Source organism: Globicephala melas, chromosome 9, assembly GCF_963455315.2.
Source record: "Globicephala melas chromosome 9, mGloMel1.2, whole genome shotgun sequence".
Classification (NCBI taxonomy): Eukaryota; Metazoa; Chordata; class Mammalia; order Artiodactyla; family Delphinidae; genus Globicephala; species Globicephala melas.
This window is the reverse complement of record NC_083322.1, coordinates 98,182,293-98,200,860: the sequence shown is the minus strand read 5'-3', so window position 1 is coordinate 98,200,860 and position 18,568 is coordinate 98,182,293. Positions and strand designations below refer to the sequence as shown.

At 53.2% G+C, this 18,568-nt stretch overlaps 1 protein-coding gene across 3 annotated transcripts in view; it reads left to right on the top strand.

The window, feature by feature from the left end:
* Positions 1 to 18,568, top strand: part of TNS3 (tensin 3) — a 332,998-nt gene that overhangs the window by 103,070 nt on the left and 211,360 nt on the right. The window contains exon 1 of one of the 3 annotated variants that reach the window (XM_030871279.2): positions 233 to 307. The exons of 1 other annotated variant lie outside the window; for it this stretch is intronic. The gene's annotated coding sequence lies outside the window, so the exon portion shown is untranslated. Of the gene's footprint in view, positions 1 to 232; positions 308 to 692; positions 804 to 18,568 lie in introns of those variants that run through there. One more of the 3 variants, XM_030871276.2, reaches the window with a different exon arrangement.

Here is an 18,568-nt window from a genome sequence, read left to right as displayed (position 1 = left end):
ACACTTTGAGTCTGGGCTGCTCAACGGGTCTAATAATTCTCAGTCCCACCTGGCCAACGCAGAGAGGTCGCAGGGCCGCACGGGGCCCCGGGCGCGCCTGGAGCGCGCTGCTTTGTTAGGGCGATGAATCCAGGTGACCGGCCGGCCCGGGCGTGGCGGCGGCGATTGCCCGCGCCGCCTCGAGGGGGCCCTGCGGCGGGCGCGGCCGCGAGCCAGGAGGACGGGCCCGCCCGCGCGCTGCTCGCGCTGCTCGGCGCCCTGTCTGCTGCGGCCATCGCCCCACGGGACCGCGCCGCCGCTCGCCCAGGTACTGGAGGGGGGCACGCGCCGCCAACCTCTTTGTCTCGGGCGGGCGGGCTCCGGCGTCTGCTCCTGGGGAGCGGGCAGGGGGCTCCGGGCGCGCAGGGGAACGGAGCTCTGGGCGCGCGGGGACCTGAGCTGGGGGCGAGAGTTCGGCCGGGGTTCGGGAACGGGGGAGCGGGGCTCAGGGACAGAGTCGGGTGAACGCGGCGGGGGGCGCGGGCGGGCTCGGCCGGGGTCCGGGACGTGGTCTGGGGACGGGGGCGCGGGGACGCGGCTGGGGCGCGCGGACGCAGCCGCGGAGCGGGCCGTGTGCGTCAGGGGCCCTCTGCGCCGGGGCGCCCTGGACGGCGGGCGCGGGCCGGAGCGGCACTGTCGCGGCGGCGCCCGGGTGGACTTCGCTCTCCAGGACGGGTCCCGAGACTCCGGGGCGGAGAGCCGAGTTGGAGCTTCAGTGGGAAGGCTCAGAACCCTTCTCCCGCTCTTTGCAAGCGGGCTTTCCGGTGCGTCTCTGTTTCCCTTTCCCTGTGTTGGGCGGGAAGTAGGGGGTCCCTTGGCGCTTCCTTCCTGACTTCTGAAGGAGCGGGAACCGGGCGGGGGCGTGCGGGGCCGGGGCCACCTGCGGCACGTGCCTGCTGCCACGCCGGCGCTGTCGCTGACAGGCAGGAAGAGGGAGGGTCCGGGGCTCGGTGGGCGCCGCCTGGGTCTGATAAGTGAGATGGGGTCGTTTGCCTGAAGTGATTTGAAAATCTGTGTGGCGGGAAGGGGCTGAAGAGCTCCCGTTGAATTCTTGAGACAGCGCTGGCGGGTGCCCCCCATTCTCCAGTGTGGTTAAAAAAATAAAAGCCCATGGGGTGTGTGGCCTGCAGAGACCGCTGTTGAGGGAGGTCACTGCCCACTTAGAAGTCCCCCAGACCCTGAGGGTGTCCCTGTCCTTCACACACTTTGATCTTCTGGCAGAGTTTTCCCCCATTTTCACTCTTTTGTAATGTGAATGCGTGTTCATGGAGGACTCTTTAAATATTCTGAAAATGTGACTGAAAATTATCATTGCATGGATATCGCAAAGCCCTTCAGAACTAAGCGTCTTGGCATTTTGGTATACATGGTCTGTGCGTATTATTCTTTGTGAAGTGCTTTAGTTCTTTGCCTTTTGAAAGAGACTTGTGTGTCCTTGTGATTCTCTCCTCTTTAGGGCCTGGGAGGTTATATTTGCAAATCAATCAACAAGTATTAAGAAAGGCATTTCTGTGCGGAGGCCTGGAGGGGCCAGGGAGTCGCTGCAGCTGGAGGGTGGAGCGGGCAAGGCCATTCTGCGGAGAACGAGGGGACCTCTGTGCACAGGGAGCTGACTGTGGGATCTGGCAGGAGGCCAGGCTCCTGACCTCAAAGACAAAGTAACAGTAATCTTACTTAGTAACTTTACAAAGTAATAGTGACCCCGGAGACGAAGTAACAGCGAAGTAATAGCATGGTCGTAGCAAATGCTTATGGAGTGTTTGCTTGGACTAAATGCTTTGCATCCATTTGTTGCATTCAGTCACATAACAGCCCTTGGAGGGAGCTGGGGTTCGTGGTCCATTTTACAGATGTGCAAACTGAGAGGCAAAGAAAGGCTAAGTGTCTTGTCCAAGTTGTCGCCCCACGTGGTGGTGCAGCCCAGGATTCGGCCAGGACAGTGGGGTTCCAGGGCCCCGAAGTTGCTGCTGCTTGTCTGTCAAGTGGATGCATGTCCTGGCCGCAAATTCCTCAGCTGAGGTGCCAAAGTTAGCAGCAGCAGCAGATGAGTTATTTCTTTACAAACCAAGGAAAAGATAGAAAAAGCAGTAGCCTCAGGGACCTGGTGTTCCTGGATGCAAACTGACTTGGCTCTTACAAAGTGTAGCTTTGGCACCTACGGGTTTTCAATGGAGCTATTTGCACACGTGACCCTGGGAGCTAAAGGTCACCAGGTCAAAGTATGTTCCTGGGCTGCAGGAGATATTACTGATGGGATTAAAAATGGCCTGGGAATAAGGCAAAAAGGCAAGAAAAGAGAGGGGAAAGGCCAAGAGGGGACGATTTCTGACCCACCATGTGGCGACGGCAGCTTGTACACAAGGCCCGTTTTACAGGTGCCTACATTTATTAAAGTGCAAAACAGCTGGGGACTAGATCAGACCCAGCCCTCTGGCTCTCCCTGCGCGCGCAGCTCCTCCTCTAGGGTCAGCCTGGCAAAAACCACCACCACGCTAGGAGAAAGCCTTTTGTACCCGAACCAAACCCTGCTCCACCCCTGACCCCTGCCCCCAAACTCCTGTGCGGGCGAGGTGCCAGCTCTTCCTGCTAGAGAAATAGCCCGCCTCCAGCAGGCAGAAAGTTACTGTTGTATCCCAGCCACCCAGTGCATCCACAGCTCCCTGAGTAGAGAGGCTTCCTTACAGCGGCTCTGCTTTCTCTCGGAGAGGCGCCTGTTTTGTGGCTGCGTTTGACGGGTCTTCTGGTACCAGGCGGTGGGTTGGGATGGGGTCCCGGAGGTACACAGACCCTGAACCCTAGGCTCTTTCCTGTGCGACCCGGTAAGCACGGGAGTCATCAGTGACCTGGAGCCGCCCCTGTCCCCCTGGAGTCCTTTGCAGTTATCTCTGTTGATCCAGAATAAGGGGTGTGGCCAGTTGGTTAGTTAAATAGGCATTCTGTTAACTCAGAGTCGCTACATGTTCCTGGTGGTTAGCAAGAGTGTTCAGAATCATCACTGCTTTCATTATTGTCCGGGTTCTGGGCACTACTCTGGCTACTGAAAGAGTCACCTCTTTGAATCCTCTCAGTTAAGCAGAGGCGGGTGTGAGAGGGCGTCGTGTGGCCTGTCCACGTGGAGTGACATTTAAACCCCAGCTGTCCGACAGCGAGGGTGTATTTTTCCGTGCTGCCTCACTGATTTTAAAACACCTAGACATTAAAAACTGCCTCAGGCAGAATGCTGCTGAATGTGAGTGAACCGTCTCTTAGGGTTCAGAAGATGTTTTGAATCTTCCAGGCTGTTGAGTCCCTAGAAAAGGCAGATTTGCTGCTCTGTAGTTGTGAGTGAGCTCAGCGTGGGAACACTTATTTCCTTGATGTCTGTCCTTTCCCCATAAAAGCAGAAAACTAGAATCTCCAGGTTTCTGGAGCTTCCTTTTGCACTTGAGTTTGGCGAACCGCACCCCTCCCCCTGCCCCCCGCACGCATCATTTTGGTGTGGGTCGGCCGGGTGTCCGCCTGCCAGGGCCACAAGCCAGGCCCTCTTGCAGGGACATCTCTGTCTCTTGCTCTGTGTGCACTCGGGGTCCCCACTGCACGCCTGGCCCTGGTGCAGGCCGGCCGGATGTCTCCTACCTGCTGTCCCAGACCCCCGCTGGGGACTGCCTCTGCTGGATAGGAGGGAGGAGGCCAGTGAAGGTGAGGGTGACCGCCACCTGGGGCCACTGATAGGAGCCATCAGAATGCCCTACTGTGTCACTGAGGGGAGGATAGTCATTGTGATGACCCCTAGACATTTAAAAAGAGCTATGTTAATTTTTTAAAAAAGAAGGCGATGATCTGGTATTAATATGTTTGGTCCCAAATGGGCTAAATTAATGAAAAATTTATGTCTAAGGAGTCTGTGTCAGTGATCAGGAAAATTCCCTCTGGTGGAGCATTTCCTGATCGTGCCAAGGAGGTGCCCCCAGAGCCACCAACTCTGGGAGAAGAGGTTTCCTCACGTTCCATGCCCACCCACCCCAATCCCCCTACGCCCGCCCGCCTGGGCTGGAAGCCCTGGGAGCCCTTGGCAAGTATCTCCCCGGCTCCCAGCCCAGTAACCTTGCAAGATTAATGCCTTCTTTTGATGGTGTGGTTACCCATGCGCGATGGGGTGCTTGCTATCCGCGATCAGAGAGATCGTCACCCAACGTTGCAAGATAACATTTTTGTCTCTGTTTTCCGGAATGGACACTGAGACGCAGTGAGCTGAAGTCATTTGCCTGTGTCATGGGGCTGGTTGGAACCCAGGTCTGTCTGGGGACAGAGCCTGTGCCTGGCCCTCATCCACAGAAGGTGAGTGCCCCCTTGGTCACAGGGACCTGAGCCTGTGCATGGAGGGGGTGGTGTGGTGCTGGGCGGGGTCCCAGAGTGGAACCCAGGTCCCTCCGCGATGCTGGGACTTCTTCCCAAGGCCAGGGGTCTCCATGGTCCCCTGCCCGTGTCACCCCTCCTCGAGGGCCTGGCGAAGGCTCTGAAAGCTCTCGAGTGCCCGCCGTCCGTAGCTGGCCGGGGTTCCGGCCCCAGCTGCTTCCTCGGATGTGGAGCCTTCGCCCCTCTTCCTCCTTCCTCAGCTCTGACTATGGCACGTGGCCAGCTGCCTGCTTTCCCCTTCCTCTTCTCCCTGGGGGAGCTGATAGCACTCAGGACGCCCTGTGCGGGCACGGCTCTGTTTCTAAGATTGAGGAGACATATGAGGGAATCCTCATTCCAGCTTCCCGAGTGGCAGCCTGTTGGTGCCACTGCCAGCCAGTCTGCGCCCGTGTGCTGGGGGAACCCCCCCAGGTGGGAAGGGTGTCACCTCCTTTCGTCGTGTCTTAGGGGGTGGCAGCCACAGGGTATGACCTGGAACCTCTTGAGCGTAGGTTTTCCGAAGCTGGTGATGAACAACAAACCCCGAGGTTTTAAAGACACACGAATGAGTTAGGTGCCCCAGTGGAAGAAGGCCAAGGCTCTGGAGAAGGGGCAGAGGGGGAGGCAAAGGCAATGCATGCAGTGAGGCCCGCCTGCCTCTTCTTTCCAGGAGAGGCGGCTGTGCCCCGGAAACTCGGGAGCCGGTCGTTTCACACTGGAGGATTCAGGAATCCGCTCCCCTCATTACCCTGGACCACAGCTGCTCTGTGTTGCATCTCACTCATGCTGGAGCCTCCCAGGGCGCGGGGGAGCAGCCTACAGCTGGCCGTGCGAATCGCCCCAGGGCCAGGCTGGGCCATTAGCTGGGGCGTCTGCGTTCTGTACACATTCCTCCCGTCGGGCTGCGGGAACAAAAGGGCCCCATTGACTCCGTCCTGGCGTTCTCCTCCGCTCGCAATCCATCACCTTTTTCAGAGGTTTCCTGAGTGCTCACCCCTCACCACTGGTGATTTTGGATGCACATCAAAGGCAGCGTGCTGGGAGGAAAGAGCTGGGCTCTGGCGGCCACAGGTCTGGGGTAGAAGGCGCCCTTTGTCCCGTGACTGCCCTCTTCGTTCCCCACCTGCAGCCCGGGGACATCGCCGCCCTCTGCGTGACTCGTACCGGCGCTCCTCCTGGGCGCTGTTTTGTCTGACTGCGGGGGTCCCGCGCGTGGCCCTGCACATCCCTCCTGCTTGCCAGCTCCTGGGCCGCTACGTACTCTGGTTCTGCCAAATTTCCACCGCCCCAGGGGCTCCGGCTGAAACATCACTTCCCCATTCTCGGAGGCCCTATCTGGTCCCCCTGGGGACAAGCCTTTGTGATAACAGGAGGACGCGTGGTGGGGACTCAGGAGTTTGCCCATGAGCTTGGACAGGTGTGTTTCCAGTTTCTCTTCTCTGGAAAGACCAGAAGCGCCCAGTGGCTGGGGGTGGAGGAAAGGGAACACACCTCTGCTCGCGTCCACTGGGCTGGCGGCTGAGTGAGGCAGGCCCGGCTCTCAGCTGGCCAGGCACATGTTTTCTCTTGTCCTGCCCTAGGAGGGGAGGGGACGTTTGTCATCTGTGTTGCTCAGGGGGTGGGAGAGGATTCGCAGGGAACGGACATGCCTTTGCTTCCTAAATTATTTTTTGATTCTTTTTCTACAAAGTAATTTTTGTGTAATACGTTTGCTGTAGACTTGGAAAAGAGGGAGAAATGTTAAGAATGCAGGAAAAATGTCCTAATATTACCACCCAGGGAGCGATGTTTTCACCCTCTTGTATGCTGTGTACATTCTGTGCTTTTCATGTTTACCAACTTGAGATCAATGTATTATTTTAGCATCAATGTGGCAATATAAGCATTTCCCCACTTGTAACTAACTCTGCATACACACGAGTGTTGATGACAGTACAGAGCCCAGTAAGTACGTGATGACCATTTGTCCTCTGGTCATGGACGGCCTGCGTGCATCCTTGCACGGAGATCGTTGGGCAAGATCCTGGCCAGTCATGTTCTTGGAGGGACTCCTAAGGTGGTTCGAGGTCAAAGAACACAAACTACTTTTTTTTTTTTTTTTTGCGATACTTGGGCCTCTCACTGTTGTGACCTCTCCCGTTGCGGAGCACAGGCTCTGGACGCGCAGGTTCAGCGGCCATGGCTCACAGGCCCAGCCGCTCCGCGGCATGTGGGATCTTCCCGGACCAGGGCACGAACCCGTGTCCCCTGCATCGGCAGACAGACTCTCAACCACTGCGCCACCAGGGAAGCCCCACAAACTATTTTTGATTGTGGTAAAATACCCATAACATAACTTAACCATTTTCAAGTGTACCGTTCCATGGCATTAGTACTTTTGTATTGTGAGACCGTCACCACCATCCGTGAACAGAACGCTTTTCATTTTGCAAAACAAACTCCATCCCCATTAAACACTTACTCCCCATCCCTCCTCCGCCAGCCCGTGTCACCCACCATTCTACTTTCTGTTTCTATGGATTTGACTACTCTAGGTACTTTATGGAAGTGGCATCATATAATACTTGTTTTTTTGGAGGGACTGGCTTATTTCACTTAACATAATGTCCTCGAGTTTCATCCGTGTTGTAGGATGTGTCAGAATTTCCTTCCTTTTTAAGACTGAATGATACTCCATTGTACATAAAGGCCACCTTTTGTTGGTCCATTTGTCCTCCAATGGACACTTGGGTTGCTTTCACCTTTGGGCTATTTTGAATAACGCTGCTCTGAACATGGGTGTGCAGGTATACGTTTGGATCCCTGCTGTCACGTCTTTGGGGTGTATACCTAGAAGTGAACACAAGGTTTTTGAAGCCCTGTGAGATACATGGTTGGATTGCAGTCGAGAAACAGCGTGCTCGCAGAACCCTCTTCGTGGTCTCCCAGGGTGCCTGAACTCCTGGCCGGCTTGGCGCACGCTGGGAAAAACCAGGCCTGCAGGAAAAGGAAGAGGGAGACTTCTTACCGAGCTATTTTGACAGATTGTGTAAACTCAGTGATTAATGGAATGAGAAAGCAGGAAGAATGTCTTTCATTAAGAAAAAAAAAAAAGAGCCTTTGGGGTTGCTTGGTTTTATTTTCAATTAAAAGGGTCTGATTTTGTTTCTGGAGAATGGCTTTAATTTGGATAAATGGTTCAGTCTGGGACCCGCATGCCAGAACCTATGATGTATGAGTGCAATTATTCCGGGTTTCCTCAGGAACAGCACAGATCCGGGCCCTGCTCTGGCCTGGCCTTGGTGCAATGGCGATGACGGCCGCTGTGCCTTAGAGGGACACCGCTCTTCTGATCAGTACCTGGGGCCTGCGGGGCCCGAGGCCCAACCAGGTGGATGCTGGTTAATTTTTACCCTCCAAGAACGTGTTCACAGTCTCAAGTCAGGAATGCCAACCAGCAGGCCCTACCCCCGGCACTGGAACACGTTGGACCAGAATTACTGGCATCTTTTCCAGTGTGGGCATTTGCAGAATTGGTCAGGCTTGGGGGATTCAAAGGCGGGGGGACATCCTTACATTGTCCCCTATTTATGGAGGCTCCCTGGCCCAGGCAGGGTTCAGGCCCTGGGCGCTGGGCTCTCTGCAGGGTGGTCCGGTGGGGCTTCTTTGGAAGGAGATGCTGGACTGAAGGATGTGATGGAGTCAATCCTGGGCTCTCTGGGAAGGATCCATTGGGTGGAGGGCCAGTGAGGGCAGAGGCCTCAGGTGGGAGCCGCCTGGTGCGTTCCCGGAGCAGGGAAGGGATTGAGGAAGGCGGAGGAATAAGAAGACACCAGCATTCTGCTCCTGATACTAGGAACACCGTGTCAAAGCCTTAGCCTTCCGTGCTAATGGGGGTGGCAGGTCCGCCATGAGTCCTGGCCAGCCTGGGGCCTGTGGGAGCTGGGGTGAGGGCGGGGAGTCTACACAGGAATGTGCGCGAGTGCAGCCCACAAAGGAAGGACAGTTTGCTGAACCAGGTGGTTGGAGAATCATGGAGCCTGGAGATATTGTAACCCCGAAGATCCCGTGGCCCAGAATGAGAAGCATGCCCATTGCGGCGGGCTGGGGTTCTGGGATGCGTGGGCCTCGGCGTGCAGGAGAAAGGAGCGTGCACCCCGCTTTCGGGGGAGTGAGGGACTGAGCCCGCCAGACCGCAGGCCGCCCACCTGCGAGAGCTCCTGTGTGCTGTTCTGCTCGTGAAAGGCCGCTGTGCACAGGCCCCTGAGGAAGGGCAGTTCTCAGCATAACAATAGGAGCGTCTTGGGCTGAGGGCTGGCCAGGCTGATGAAGACTTTGGGTGACATGGGTGACTGGCAACAAGAGGGTTGATGTCTCTTGCACTTCACTTCCCCCCACCGCCATTTAAATGGAAAAAATCCAAAATATAGGTCATCTGTAAGAGCCTAAGTCACTTCTACAGAATTCGTTTCTTGCTAGAGGCACTATCGTGATACAGGATCGTCTTCCTCTTCCCGGCTCGGTTTTTGTAACAGTTCAGCGTTAGGGGTGGGGTGTGTATTTGTATGCTGGTGGTTTTCCCAAACCTATATCCTATGCTAAGCATTTCCCGTGTATCTGCCTCGACTTCACAGTTCTCACAGCGATGACTCTTACAGCCCTTCAGCGTGATGACCGTACCTGCATGAGCTCCCAGCCGCTGGGCTGGCTACTTGCGGGTAAGTGATTCTCGTTAGAGCTGCTTCTTTCAGAAGGTGAAAGAAGAAGGCGCTTGGCTCCGGCTTGCTGGGGACCTGCCGGCCTCTGGTTTTGTGTGTAGCCCACGGGGAGGTCTGTGCAGCCTCAGGCCTGGCCCGGACACAGCCCCTCCCTCTGCCTAGGCTGCTTGTCCTGCCCCAAGGGGCCAAGTTTTCCTTCCAGCTTGCGGGGCCTGCGCGCCACAGTGGGCGGAGGTGAGCGTGGCTCTTGCTTGGTTAGGTCCTCACAAAGGCACCGGGGTCAGGGCCCAGCACCGCACCCTGTGGCCTGCTGTGTGCTGATGGAATTACGTGCACTGGAGCAGCAGTGCTTCTGACCTCGGCTCTGGGAGCCTTTGTGACCAAGAATCTTGGCCAGTGTCCAGCTAGGACCTGTCGGGGCTGAACTCAGCTCTGCAACCAATAATGTTCTAGTGGGGTCCAGACAGTCTCAACTTTCAGGTTTCACTGCCAGGATGAGTTGGATTAACGGGCTGGAGCTGACGAAGACTTTTGGCCAATGGTGATCTTTCTTGTGTGCTCTCCCGTGACCCCTGGTTTACTGCCTTCCTTCCATTTGGCCTCACTGGTTGTTTCTGATGTATTCTGTCTGTTGTCAGACCCGTGCGCTTTCAGAACCTCAGCTTCTCTGTGTACCCTGGTGCTGCTGGAAATGGCATGGTCCTGCTTGTTTGCTCTGGGGCCGCGGTACAAAGGGAGTGTGCTCTGCAGTAACCACTGTGGCCTGGGTCCTGCCTCTGCGTGTGACCCTGGGACAGCCGTCTTGCGCTTGAAGTGTTGCTGAACACGGGGGGGTTGGTATCACGGACCCCCCCCCCCCACCAGGTTGCTGCGGTAACTGTGATGTCGTGTACACACTAGGTGTCGTAGTCATGACTCTTCTCTCCTCTTTAGTCATTAAGCCTTTCGAGGAGCTGAATCCAGGAGAAGCCTTCCACCCACTCCCCACCCCATGCTAGCCCGCCTCAGAGATAGAGCTCCTGGGAAGGAGGTGAGGGTGTGGGACCCCCGAGCTCTTCTCAGCCAGGCCCATGTCCTCTGGGTGGAACCTGGCAGTCACAGGCCCACGCTGCCCTTCCTGACGCCCAGTTAGCACATCCTTGGTCTTCTGACGTACTCTGGGATTGGGCTGTGTATATTTTGTTTGTATCTCTCCTCACTAAAATCTGAGTTCTTCCAAGGACAAGATCCAGGGCGTCCTATATCTTCGTGTGGTAAGGGTTTTGGAAGGAGCCCAGGGACAGCTCCGTGACCTTGGGCAAGGCCTTTGCCACTGGAGCCTCCCTACTCTGAGGCTTCAGCATGGGAGTGGACGATGCCACATCTAAGTGGAAACATTTGAGAAGCTGGCTCTTTACTAGAAGAGAAGGAGGTGCTTGCATATTTTCCCAGGGTTTCATTAATTTTTTTCAGGGCCACCATTTTCTACTTCCTGGGAGTTTTGCTTTGCAATATACTCCATGAACTTTCAGAGGAGGGCAGTTGACGCTTATCTTACAGACTTGAGAATCTAGCCCACTGTAATTTTCTTGGAAAACAGCCATGTTCCAAGTTGTCGTATTATAGAAAGTTGATGGTAAATGTCTGCTAGGAATTCATGAGGGCTCCCTGACAAGAGTTGGGAACACAAAACCGTTACTTTACTATCTTGGTAGCACAAAAGAATATTCATGTCGGACAGAATGTGTTGTGGGATTCCTTGAAATCCACAGTGCTAAATGGCAAGAATCATTTCCTTTGTCTTTCTCTCAGAATGGATTCCAGTCTCCATACAGATCCACTAGCAATGTATAAATCTCTTGTCCGATATTTAAATGAGAGTTTTGTTCTTATGAAAATGGTGGGCATCCACCAGACTCGTGCTGAGAAAACAGTCACCTCTCCCACTTACCTGCTTTCTGCCCAGATCATGTTCACAAATTCTTTCTGTGGGACTGAATGCATTTTAAAACATGGCTACATTTTATTTATTTATTTTTCAGTTATTTATTTTTAATTTTTTTGGCTGTGTTGGGTCTTTGTTGCTGCGCGCGGGCTTTCTCTAGCTGCGGCGAGCGGGGGCTACTCTTCGTTGCGGTGCGCGGGCTTCTCAATGCAGTGGCTTCTCTTGTTGCTGAGCACGGGCTGTAGGCACGAGGGCTTCAGTAGTTGTGGCACGCAGGTTCGGTAGTTGTGGCTCACGGGCTGTAGAGCGCGGGCTCAGTAGCTGTGGTGCACGGGCTTAGTTGCTCCATGGCATGCGGGATCTTCCCGGACCAGGGCTCAAACCCGTGTCCCCTGTATTGGCAGGCGGATTCTTAACCACTGCACCACTGGGGAAGTCCTAAAAAATGGCTAGATTTTAGAGGGAAGTTTGGATGTGCTGTATGATACCCTTGGTGCCTGGAGGCACACAACTCGTTCAGATGAAGATGGGAGCGCTGATGGCAAGAGCGTGGCTTTGATTGCCCTCCACAAGCTGGATCTCTTCATCCGCTGATCCATCTATCCTGCCCCAAATGGCCGGCAGGCGTTTCAGGGCCTTAGCCCTGGCTAAACGCATGGCCGGGTGGTACATGACCCCCCATCACTCGCCTCCGTCTCCATGATGCTGTTCCGTTCCCAGCCTGATGAATGAGATGTGGTGTGTTGGCAGTTCATAGACCTCAGGCTGGTTGCTGGGAATAAAAGGTACACACCTGAGGGTGGCAGAGGCGGGCTGACTGACGTTAATTATTGACTGTGTGTGAGGCTCTGTCAGAGAGTGACTCCTTGGTTCCTTCCTTTGTTGGTTCACTCACTCCCTCACTCAGGCAGCTGACATTTATTGAGTGCTGACTGTGTCCCAGATACGGTTAACCCTCACAAACACTGAAGAAAGGAGCACTCAGCAGGGCTTGCTGTGGCTTGACTGCTGTCTAAGCTTGGATGTGGCAGAACAGCGTGGAGGTGGGGGGTCCTGAGGGCCACGGGGCTGGTGGGCGTCTCGAGGACCTCGGGGTCAGAGCTGGGGGATCCGTCCCTTCACGGCTCTCTTCGTATCCATCTCTAGTTACTTCTGATCATCCGATTCTGAATGCTCACTGTCATTTTGAGATTGAGGCTACATCTGCTAGAGGCTCTGTCTCGGGGCCAAGGGGCCCTTTGGCTCCTGTGTGTGAGGCTTCTTTGCCATCGTTCGGGACCCTGAGAACTTAGCACTGGCTGGATCTGTGCTTTAGCATGAGAGGAAAAGGAGACTGCAGAAGTGCAGACGGACCCAGTGGATGGTTAATGAACTGAAAAGACTGTTCTTTCCCCAACTTCTTTTTTTGAAAATGGTCACATTTTCTGGAGATAGCATAATGAACACGTGTATACCCTTCACCTAGATTTGCTGGGTTTTTTTTTTTTTTTGCCATTTAGTCACATTCGCTTTATCTGAAAAGTGAAAAGTTGTACCCATTGTGAACGGTACCCACAAATGCTTTAGCCTGTGTTTCTTGAGAGCAAGGACGCTTTCCCACATCCCTCAACCTCAAGACCATGATCCCTTTAAGCAATTTAATGTTGATTTGTGGACACCAGCTAATGTCCGGTCCCTAAAGTGCTTTCCTGCTGTCCTTAATCTGCTCTGACTTGTGGTTTACGTATCACACTGGGTGACTTCATTTCTCTGTGCTCTGAAAGTGGGAGCAGGCTGCCTGCTTTCTTTCTTTAATATTATTATTATTTTTCATGACTTTTCTTTTTCCTGAAGACATTTTCTTTTCATTAAATTTTTTACGTTGAGGTAGTTTTCGGGCAGTTGTAAGAAATAAGACAGAGAGATCCTGTGTAACTTGACCCAGTTTCCTCCTATGAAAACGTCTTGAAAAGCTGTAGGACCATCTCACAACCAGGATGTCGGCATCGATAGAATCAAGGTACAGAACATTCCATCCCCACAGAGATCCCTCACGCGCCCTTTATAGCCACCTCCACTTCCCACCCATCGCACCCAAACTTCACCCCAGCAGTCACTAACCTTCAGGTCGGTAATTTTGTCATTTAAAGAATGTTCCATAAATGGAATCATACAGTATGTAGATTTTTGGAATTGGCTTCTTTTAGTCAGCATAATCCTCTGGAGATCCATCCAGGTTGTTGCTGTTTTAATAGTTCATTCCCTTTCATTGCTGAGTACTGCTCTGTGGTGTGGATGGACCACTGTTTGTTCACTGGTTCAAGGTCATCTTTACTAATATGTGTCTCCAATCCATGAACATGGTACGTCTCTCCAGTTGTTTAGATCTTTGATTTCATTCACTAGCATTGTGTAGATTTCAACGTATGAGTTTTGTTAGATGTACACCTAAGTATTTACTTTTCTTTGAGTGATTGTAAATGGTACTGTATTTTTCATTCTGGTCTCCATGTGTTCACTGCTAGTACATGGAAATACAGTTGCCTTTTGTATGTTTATGTTGTATCCTGTGTTCTTGGTAAACTCACTTATTTGTTCTACGAGTTTTATTTTGTAGATTTCCTGGGATTGTCTATGTTGACAATCATATCTGAAAATAGGGACAGTTTTATTTCTTCCCTTGCACTGACCTTTTGAAGAGACAAGGGCAGTGTCCTTGTAGGATATCCCAGTCTGGATTTGTCTGAGTCTTTTCTTATCATCACATTCAGGATCACGTAGGTGTGAGGTGAGGTACTCTGCTCACTTCATGTCAAGAGGTGCAGTGTCTGTTGTCCCACTCTTGGTCCACCAAGCTGAGTTACCTGGTGAAGCCTCCTAGAGGTCCTTGGTGTCAGGTACCTCTTCCCCTTTGTTCCTTTGAGACTCTGAGCTTCCTCTTCCTAACCACCTTTCACTCAGTGGTTCAGCATCCAAGGGTGGTCCTTGCCTGAATCAGTAATTATATTGGGATCATGAAATGTTGGACTTTAACCATTTAAGTACTTTGGAAACATTATCTCACAAGTAATCAGACTGTTAATTACCAATCCTCTTACCTGGGTAGAGTAAGAGAATTTTATTTATTGTGTTTATTCTTTAAATGGCCTGTAAATTTGGCAAAAGAAAAATGCTCTTTAGTTTGTCTTCCTCACACTGTAACTTTGCAACAGTGCTCTCCAGTGCACCCAACATAACCTTCCTTGGGAACGAGACTGTAGCTGTCATCACAGCCACGCAGCAGATACCTACCCAGGGCTCACTTGCCCAGCTCAGCCCACTGTTTGGGTGGCTTTGCTGAGAGTCTGTGTTTGCTGACATTTGTCTAAGTCAGGGCTTCTTAAAGTGAGGTCTCGGGACTAACGTGAGCATCCCTTGGGGGCTGTTAGAAATGCCAGCTCTGGGCTCCACCACAGACCTCTGCCACACACTCTGGGCTGGGAATGACAGTTACAGGGCGTTCAGATGCCCACTCAAGTCTGAGAGCCATTCGTTAAGTTTATCCATTGCATTCTCCAGTATGGAACACTAGCTGTGGAACTCCAGTGACATTGTTCAGTCAGATATCTTTAAAATTCAGTTTGGCTTTGCCGTAATCCACACATATTTTTGTGTCAGACTGTGGCTGGTAGCTGTTCCAAAGCCTCCCAGGGGTCTGTGCCGGGAAGGAGCTGCATTTCCTTAGGAGAGCTCCATCCTTCAGCCACCTGAACCCCCAATTCCTGTTCCTGCCCAAGGCTAGAACACCCAGCAGAGTGTGGGATTGCAGAGTGAGGTTCGCATTAACAAGTATAAATTTGGGCATGTTTTCAGCATTCGTTCATATTTAACTTTGTCCCCGACTAACTGGCTTCCTGCCTGAATGAGTGATACTCTATGTTTCTGGAGGCCTTTGTTGCCAGCTGTACTGGTTGAGGATAGTTGATTCTTCATCAAACACATGTAGACTGAACTTCTTTTGTGCGTAAGGCAGTGTGCTCTTCATACAAAGTGGGACTGGAGTTGCTTCGAGCTCAGGAGTTTAGCCCTGTGCACACAGGAAACTTGATGTAGGAAGGGGGCGTGTCCACAAGAGCAGAGGAAGGTGCTGTGGGCACTGAGAGGTGACTAAGAGTGAGGCAGCAGAGAGCCTAGTGTTTAAAGCAGGGTTCTCCAGAGAAACAGAGCCAGCACGAGCTATATATAGAGAGATAGATATCTGTAGGCAGATATCTGTATAGATCTATCTATCTATCTGGATAAATATATGAATTTGTGGGGGGCTGGTGTGTTTGAAGTTTGCAGGGCAGGCTGGAGATCCCCACAGGTCTTGATGTTACAATTTTGAGTTGAAAACAATCTGGGGCAGAATTCCTCCCTCTGTCTCCTCCCTCTAGTCTTTTCCCTTAAGGTTTTCAACTGATTGGGCGAGGCCCACCCAAGTATGGAGGAAAAATCTGCTTTACTTGATGTCTGCTGATTTCAGTGTGAATCGTATCTGAAAAATACCTTGACAGCTACATCTAGACAGACGTTGGGTGCCATAACCTAGCTATGAGGACACATAAAATTCAGCACCGCAGAGGGGAATCTGGACTACACGCAGTCAGATTCAAATCGCAGAATTGCTGTGTGTTACCTTGGGTACCCTGGACAGTTTACTTTTCTCTGAGCCTCTGAGGTTAAGGGCTCTTTAGGTCGTCCAATGGCTGTTTACTGATTTATATAAGTAGAACAACCAGAGGTAATGTGGACATCAGGCTTGGTTTGATCAAGCAGCTCAACCATGTCACCGCCCAGAAACTCTTCTCTGCCTTGTTTAGTTGTCACTTTCTTTTCCTAGTGGGCCTCCTGTGACTACAAGATGGCAGCCAATTGCCCGTTGCCTACTTCCAGAGAGAGTGTGTCTCTTCTGCGGCCATTCAACAGATGTCCTTTGGCCACAGTAAGCCTTGCACTGACTGGTTAAGCCTAAGTTGTAGGATTTTCCTGGAGTCGGTGACTGTGGTGGAAGAGGGGAAGATTTATGTGGGCTGGGAAATGTGAGCCAGAAAAGCCAGCAACTGTGTCCCCTTGCTCAGTGGCCTCCGCCCAGGGCTGTCATGAGATGATGCACCGTCTTGTTCAGCACACGTAAGTGCTGAACAAGTGGGCTGTGATGATAGTATCCCCTCCCTGGAGAAGCAGGAAAGGCCTTCCGGAAGTTGGCTTAGAATAGAGCTAGGTGGGGAGGCAGGGATTCCCCAGAAAAGGGTCCTTCTTGAAGGGGACTTGCTGGCAGGAGGGGCAGAGTTCTCTGCTGCCCATGAGCCCTGCTCGGTGGCTTACCAGCCCATGGTCTTCAGTTCCCTGCATGTCAGCGTGTTTCTCCTGGAAGACAGGTGATAAGGCCTCTGTAAGGGTGTGTCTTGGCATGATGGCCAAATGAGAAGTGAGTGAAAGTGTATTTTCTTCCTTCACTTCTGGAATGCCTCTCAGCTTAGGAACCAGTTTTATATGTTTTGTCTCACTTGGTGAAGTTGACACAACTATTGAGTTTAGAACCGTTGTCATTGGCTTAGGGTTCGAGAGTCCTTGAAGGGTGAGTCCCAGGCAGCGGGTTCCAAGTTTCCTGGCTCTGATGCTGCTTACTGCTTTGATGGGCTTGGCCCGAGCTCTGTTGTCCGTGGTAGCGCTGTGCACCGGGCAGAGAGCCTGGCCCTGGTGGTGCCCAGTGAGTACTGGCTTGGCTGCCAGGTGGGGGAAGAAGCAGGGTTGGCCATCACGGTGCCCAGAGCGGCAGTCTCTGGCACACGGCTGGGCTCCCCCCACCCCTGCTGGCGGCTTGGCATGTAACTGGCCACTGATGAGTTGTCTCCAGGCCCTGATAGAGTTGCCCAGACCTGACACCTACTTCCCTGTGCAAAGTATTGATAAAGTGACAGGCCTTGAACTTCTCAACACTGTTCTTACCTTCAGGCAGATTGCCTAAGAGACTGCTGACCTGCTCTGTAGGCAGTTACGAATCCTACTGGAAAGGCACACCATCTCCGTGGGTGTCCACACAGCGGATTGGAGAGCTTCACCCAGTGACCCACTTCAGCAGGTTAAAGGAGGTGGCTGTCCAAGCATCTGTCCCGTCCATCATGGACCAAATAATTCTAATTCCATTTCCTGAAGTCTTTTAAAATGATGGTAAATGGTGCCAGAGATATTCTTTGCAGAATCCCACTGAGGAAAAGTGGGCCGACTTTACATTTGCAAAGTGATCACCCTGCCCTGTGAGTTGTCGCCTTGGAGATAAGGCTGTACAGGGGGTGTTTGCCCTCACTGCTAAAAGGGAGAAGTGTTCTCCTATCAAACTGCATTGCATTTGGGCCCCAGTTCCCTGTTGGCCTTGAGCTGTCCATAGGCTTGACCTATGCGGGCCACTCACAGTGTGGCGTGGGTGACTGTGCCAGTTGCCCACTGTGACACAGGCCACCCCAAACTTAGTGGCTTAAAGCGACAAGATTTATTTCTCGTGGCCTGGGGGGACGGCTGCTGGCGGGCAGGCTGGGATGGGGGATGGAGCTGGGCTCAGAAGGGGGTCTGACCACCGGCCTGTCCGTCCTTAGGGCCACGGGTCCTGGGTGCTCCTCAGTAGAGAGGTTTTGGGTTGAAGGGGTCAAAGGCAGAAGCTGTGGGCCATCCCTACCTGCGTGCCAGAACTTCTAGCCGTTCCTGTGGGCCACACGCAGCAGGATCCATGCGGATTCAGGACCCCTGTTGGGTGGGACGTATGGACCGGCGTTTCTTTCTGAAACGTTGCTAGGCGCCCCCTTTAGTGATGGAGCACATTCCGTTTTACTGTTTGGCCTCTTGCTGATACCAGCGGCGCACGCACGTCGGGAATCACCCAGCTCCTTCTGATTTGGGGCCTTGGGTCGGGGTGTGTGCTGGGGCCATGGGACCACGTCACCCAGTCTTCCTGCTGGAAAGAACAGGCCCTCGCCTCGTCCTTCCCCCCTCCTCCCGTGTCTGCACTGGGCTCTTCTTACTGCACCTTCATCCTCCTAAGGCCAGTAGGGATGGGCTGTGCTGTTGGCTAGCATCCTGGGACAGGGTTTGCTTCTCAGAAGACCAGGGGTGAGGTTACGTGCTCAGCACCACTTCCAAGATGGGGGTCCCCGGGGGCACGTGGCCGAGAGACGAGTCCAGAAGCTGACTCTGGGTCCCCGCGGCCTGGGGACCACTTGTTCCGTGGATGCACTGACTGTACCTGTCAGCTGACGCTCCTCTGAGCAGGTGCCCGGCTGTGAGGACGGGTGTGGAGCCTGCAAGATGCTCAGGGCCTAGGTCATGGCCACCTTCACCCAGAAGTAAGTGTGTGTGGCCTGAGGACGTGGGAGAGCTGCTGTGTGACCGGGTCAGTTGATTTACGTCTGGGAAGTGTCTGTCTCACCTGTAAGCTGGGAGAGTAGCCTGTGAGGTCTGTGAAGATGATTTTAGTTCACGGTGATCTAGAAACAGAGAGAATAAATCTGGAACTGGTATGGCTCAGGGGAGGGCTGGTCCT